The sequence below is a fragment of the Squalius cephalus genome (assembly GCF_949319135.1).
Source record: "Squalius cephalus genome assembly, chromosome: 5".
In the NCBI taxonomy this organism is placed as follows: Eukaryota; Metazoa; Chordata; class Actinopteri; order Cypriniformes; family Leuciscidae; genus Squalius; species Squalius cephalus.
The window spans coordinates 45628467-45635357 of NC_137126.1; the positions used below are offsets into that span (position 1 = coordinate 45628467).

Below are 6891 nucleotides of genomic sequence, written 5' to 3' on the forward strand. Positions count from 1 at the left end.
CTCATTCTCAGACGCAGATTAATATTCCAAATTTTTGATTGTAAGGAATTATGAATGCTCACCAATCATCCCAATCTCTGGGTATTGTGGTTGTTTGGCTGGTAGGTATGAACTGGTTTTTGGAACTGCCCCGACGGGTCAGAATGAACAATTCCTTTAAAATTGTTAACTAAACTGAATGAACAGAATGAGAGTTAAACAGAATTGAACTGGATATGTTTCAGTTTAAGTTAGTAACTTTATTGTGTTGTGTGTTTAGGTCTGCTGTGCATTAATGAGTTGACTGAAGTGCATGAATTAACTTTTAACATTTGTATGTGTTTATCAGTTCAGTTTATCATCTGTTTCGTTCTATGATCAGGTTGAATTGTGGTTTCCCAGTGAAAGATATCTTCCTGTCCCGGATGACCCAACCGAACCTCTGCCCTACGACAGACTAGCCAACCTTAAGAAGGTAATGCAACATGAAGGATTTTGACAACTTTAAAGGGGGTCATATTATTATTATTATTTATGTTTTTTACTATCCTTTTTTGCATTTTTTACATTTAGAAAAATTCACAAAACAATCTGCATTGACATTCCTCTCATACCTGTAACTGTTAGATACTTAAAATAGACTTCAGCTCTTGGGATCCATCTGAGGTGCTGAAGATCAGAAAGAGTTATTTTTCCTGAACAGTTTCAATAAATGGCCTTTTTGAGGAGGACACTTCTGAAGCTCTGAAAGTTGATTCCTCGTGATTTGACTGACCTCTTTAATGCTTCGAACAGTTTGAACATCACTGAATACAGTAAATGCATTAATATTGATGGCTTTGAAAGCCTGTAATGGTTCACAAAAAATATTCTGAACATATAATCTGTGTATGAACATGCATATGTTTTTCTTTGTGTGTGTAGTTTTTCTTCAGTCTGTTTGCGAGCTCACACTCATCTCCGCTGATGCTGGACTATCTGAGCTTGCTGCTGTATTTCTGCTGCCATCCTGAACCGGCTCAGGGCTTCACCAGAGCGCTGGGCCTCGTGATCGGACACACACTGCACTCCAAACACACCGGCCCACTCACACAGGTACACACACACACACACACACACACATTTGTATGGCTATCTATGTGAGGATATTCATTTATATAATGCAATCATTATCCCCTTACCCTAACCTTAATTATCACAACTAATTGCCTAACCTAATTCTAACCTTAAAGGTGCTGTATGTAACTTTTTCACTCTACTAAAGCATAAAAATACCATAATATGTTTGTGGATATTTAGGAAACTATTGCTGAGTTCACATACTCGTTTCTCTGAAAAACACTTCTACAGCCAGTTATTTTACTTTGAAATGTGCGTTCTGTGTTGGAATGTCTGTTTTTGTTTTGGTCTGTGTGATCTTGACCCACTTCCAGTTCACCCAATAGTATTTCGACACCCCAGGATGCCAGTTGGCAGGAAACACAGCGTATTGCAGCCAGCAAACAAACTGGGTCAGAGATGGCAGATTCTACCCAACCTAAAAAGCCTCGGTATCCATCTAAATATCTCTAGAGATCTTAATCTAAATCTCATTCGATAGCATATTAAAACAAGCATATTATAAATCAACTCATCAACTCAGTGTGTAAGAGTCCTCGGCTTTCATTGTCAATTGCACTCATAAAGTAAATCGCTTTGGATAAAAGCGTCTGCTAAATGATTAAATGTAAATACTTATTGTTTTCTACTTTTCATTACTGTAATGTGCAAAAATAATCCATTATTATGACCGCCGCTAGCATAGCTAGCGAACGCGGTCATATAGGAATTGTCAAAGTTTTTTTTTTCCATCATCTACTAAATTTTTCGTCAACGATACCAGGGACACCGAAACACCGGGGAACATGAAATTTGGTGGGCATGTAGCCCCACTAGACTTTTACGGAAAAATTTCGTTTGGTCCCCGGGGGCCACTCCACATGAAAATGCAATATTATTCTGCTTTAATCGCCCCTATCTTCAGTTGAGATGTTCAGAACTGCACCATATTTCATGTGTATGATTAACTTGACATCCTCTGGGGGTATGCTAAGTTTCGTAGAATTTCATCCATGGGGGGCTATAAAATAAATTCATTTATGTGCACATTTAGTGACTGTACACTCATCGGCCTGTAGATGGTGGTGTTGAGCGAAGGGTTGCTGGTTTAGGATGATACTGTCACACACACACATGCAGGAATACAAACAAACGCAAGCATGCACACACACTGACATCCACACGCACAGACACACACCCATACACACACATACAAATCCACATGCACAGACACACACACACAAACACACACATGTACGCACGCATACACACACACACACACACACACACACAGACACACACTATGAATACATTTTATCAGCGTTATGGACATAACATGAAATACACACACTTTACAAGTGTCCTACAAACTCTGTGAATTATTAAACAAACTGCCGATGTAGCATGAAAAAGACTTGCTTGAAGTGTGTTTTTGAAACTCATTTTTGTAATACATTATGTAGGGAAAACCACTGTTATGGATGTGACGTTTTCACATTATGGATGTTAAGTGTCTAAACTAATGACTTTTGATATAAAACTTAAATAGTAATGGCAAATAATTACAAAACTCTAAATTATCCATGATCCACAGGAATACTCCAGACAGTCTTTTAAAATATACAACTTATTACGCAATACAGCCAAATTGCTCCACGTCATTTATTTTTGTGGAAAGCCAGTATAGAAGTGCAGCAGGGGCGATTTCAGGATTTTATAAATGGGGGGGCACAGGGGGGACCAAGAACCAGTGAGGGGGGGCCCATGGGAAATCAGAAAATTCAACTGGAAAAACTTCTAAAGTAGAACAGTCTTTTTTTTTTTTTCAATTAATGATTATGCAGTCTTTACTTACATACATCATTGTTTATTCTTTCAAGCAGATATATTTATTTGTATGAATTAAATATAATTAATCTTTATTAAAGCTATTATTAAAGAGCAGTGAATGCTTTTCTCTTTTTATTTTGTTGTTTGAACAATATTAAGTGTACAGAAGGCATTAGGTTTATTACGCACTGTCACTTTAAGACCGAGTGTGCAGATCCAATTGCACTAATGCACATCCGATATTCTCACAACTGTACGTTCTGTAAAGACATAACGTTAACCGACTGTGTTTACGTGAATACTCTCAAAAACGGACATGTTGTGTGTATTTGTCCATTCAGACGCGAAAGAGAGCTCAATTCAGTCCTTTGCGCGCAGCGCGTCTATGTGCAGGGCTGCACTCTTCGGGTCGCGTGTGTGTGTGTGTTCGCACAGAAAAACATACCGAATAAAGCTCTCTTTCGCGTCGTCACTCTTATTCAGATCTGTCCATATGTCTGCCCTTCTCTTTCTCCCAGACGTTTACATTTTTGAACGATTTGTGAGACATGCAGCATCAAGCGCATTCCAACTCGTGTGCCGCTGGGTAGATCAGCACGTTACAATTCAAATGTGCGCATCTACCACAAACGCAAATCAGTTCTGACTGGATCTCTTCCCCAATTGTCCCTCCCTAACATTTTCGTCTATTTTTTATTCGTTGACGAAAATGTCAATACATTTTCGTCATAGTTGTCGTCATTTAAAACTGTTTTTGATATAGTTATCGTCTCGTGTTTGTCTGTGAAAAAATGTCGTTGACGAAAATAATGGCGAACATTTTTCGTCAACGAAATTAACAATATAATATACTGTAATTGAGTGTGCATACCATAAACAGTGACATGTCGAGGTGTCTCTCTCCTGACTCCTGTTTGAAAAACGCGGACCAGAGATTCTGCTTTGCGAATCGCAAATCAAGCAGTGATTGACAGCGCTCTGATCCAATGGCGTTGGGCATTGTCATGTTGACAGTAAATCTAGCCCAATGATGTTGGGGGGGCACCAGGGGGGGCCAATCATATTCCAGGGGGGGCCGGTGCCACCCCGTGCCCCCCCTCTAGACACGCCCCTGAAGTGCAGGCCTGAGCGGCGGTCATATTTTGTACCGCCATGCGGTACATCTAGTTTACTCTTGTATTGGTTCAAACCACTGTTCCTGCTGTAGTCTGTGCCGTATAGAGCTGGTCCCGCCCCTTCCGTAAAACCCCGCTGGACCTCAAAGTTGAAAAACCGTCAATGCAAGTGAATGGGAGAAAATTATTATTTTCTGGTCCCGTTTGAATTGTGCCATGAATGTGAACATATGTTGTCTGTGAATTTTTTATATAACTTTTCATGTTACGAGTTTGACAGTATATGGTATGATTCTTCGGCTAGCAGTTGTGGAAAAGACATAACGAGAAAGACTACATGTCGCCTATGTGACGTCACCCCATAAAGTTGACTTACCCGTGGTTTTCACTAACTTCAACGATTTTGTCCTCTCCCTGAAAGAAGGCGGTGAAGTGCACCAAAGACACAGCCATGTTTAGCGGGATCCGTGAGCTAGTCCGTGTGCTAGTGGTGTTGACGTTTCAAACGCGTCGAGAGTTGTAGTCCACAAAGTGCTCTCACACAAAGTCTAACCGTATCAAACTTCTACCCGCTAAATTGTATCATTCTTTACACGAAAAGTTATATAAAAAATTCACAGACAACATATGTTCACATTCATGGCACAATTCAAACGGGACCAGAAAATAATAATTTTCTCCCATTCACTTGCATTGACGGTTTTTCAACTTTGAGGTCCAGCGGGGTTTTACGGAAGGGGCGGGACTTACCAGCTCTATAGAGAGCCTAAGTCCCGCCCCTCCGCTTCCGGCTCATGGGACCTTATTTCGGAAAAAATATGTATGGAAGTCAATGGCGAGAGATAACTTATCTTTTTATTCCGTCTGAACTGTGCCCTGAACTACACATATGATGTTTGCCAATTTAAAAGGTAATTATGAAAGTAAAGAAAGTCGCAGTTTGTCATAAAACAGAAGAGTAACGTTTAGTTTTATGTGAAAATCGCTCAATGAACTACATCTCTCGTCTCGCACTATGTGCGTCACAAGATCCGTTGCTCGTATGTGTGTATTCTGGCTCAAAACACTCAGGCATGACGGCGTAACGTTACCATTATAATGTAAGACTATAGAAACAATGACTGACGTTAGCTTCAGTAAAGTTAGCTTCATTCATTGAGAGAAAAGGTATGACATCGCGTGTGCGCCTTCTGGGTTTGTAGTCTTTGTAATTACGTGTTTTCACAGTCTTATACCTCAACAGTTTTACATCAAACTGCGACTTTCTTGACTTTAAAATGTATCTTTTAAATTGACAAACATCATATGTGTAAATCAGGGCACAATTCAAACGAGATCAAAATATTTGTTGTCTCTCGCCATTGACTACCATACAATGTTTTTCCGAAATAAGGTCCCATGGTGGTCGACCGGAAGGGGAGGGACTTAGGCTCTCTATGATGTTGGGGTCATATTTTACACCAAAATCAAAAGAAAGAAAATGTAAAGTAAATCGCTTTGGATAAAAGTGTCTGCTAAATGATTAAATGTAAATGCTTATTGTTTTCTACTTGTCATTACTGTAATGTGCAAAAATAATCCATTATTTACTTCAACCACTGGTTCAAACCACTGTTCCTGCTGTAGTCTGTGCCGTATATGGAGGGCGCTGGAGTCGAGGCTGATGAAGAGGAGGAGAGAGGGGAGGAGCTTGATGAAGTGGGCGTGTCAGTTGATGATGTGCTCAGAGTCCTGAGTCGTGGAGATGATCACGTCTCTTTACATCTGAACGCTTCCAGCTGAACCGCAGGAGCAGAGATGAATTCAGAGAGGTAGTGTCATGGGCTATGTTCCATTCAGCTTAAACACTCCCAAGAAACTCCAGGACACAGTTGATTCATTTCCATGAAGTTTACTGGGAATTTTGTGAAACTGCAATACAGTACAATGAGATGTCAATATTATTAATCAAACCCAGATACACAGTAACAGTGTAAATAGCACAGCTTAGCACTGTAGCCTAAATGATAAACGCAATCGAGCTAGTAAAAAACCAACAGCAATAAACGAAGCTAACTTAGCCTACTCAATAATCTTACAAAATTAAAATAAGCAGTAACCTAATGTTTAACAATGATAAATACTTACAGACGTTGCCTTAGCAAAAAGGGAGAAGGAAAAGCGATCGACTATAAACGGACGATAGAGCTCACGCATTAATGTCTAATAGGAAGAGAATAGGGGTTATGCGCAACATACTTCCGGGTTCTACAAAACGGGTATAACTACTTCCGGTCGTCAGCTACTGAGGTAAACACAGCGTAGGAATGGTGACCTTTTATAGCAGGTGTTTACAGGAGCTACCCATCCTATCCATTTCAGATGTACATCGTATTGCCAAACGGACTTCCAGAGCCCCGAGTACTCCGTTAGATAAAGGATTTAAGTTTTTAAGCCTCCTCATTTATTCATGATTATGAAGGTATGTAAGTTAGTATATGTAGCTTTTGGTAATGGCACCCGATGTAGAGTTAGCTATCTATCAGTAAGTTCGTTTAGACTTGTATGCTATCATAGTAGTTTAACCTTTAATATTTGCTTGCAGACGATTAAAACAATCAAATGAAGACTGCGTTTTATTTTTTTATAAAAAAAAATTTTCTGATACTTAAGCATTCGTGACATTTTAACTAAAACAGAAATAAGAATTGTATTCTAAAAAAAGCGCAAAATAAGTTACCTCAGAGATCACCTACCACTGCAGATGCGTACGGTAATGCAAACCGGAAATGTTTATACCCGTTTTCCGGTTCGAACGTTGGGCGTTCCGCATAACCCCTATTGGCACTCTCTGCTTACTTCCGGTTTCTGGACTGGCTGCAGTAACACG

At 39.8% G+C, this 6891-nt stretch overlaps 1 long non-coding RNA gene across 1 annotated transcript; it reads left to right on the forward strand.

The window, feature by feature from the left end:
- Nucleotides 1-382: 382 nt before the first annotated feature.
- LOC307159260 lies at nucleotides 383-5725 on the forward strand. The gene is made up of 3 exons (XR_013821346.1): nucleotides 383-454; nucleotides 904-1074; nucleotides 5649-5725. It is a non-coding gene; the product is annotated as an uncharacterized lncRNA (long non-coding RNA).
- The last annotated feature ends 1166 nt before the right edge of the window (nucleotides 5726-6891 follow it).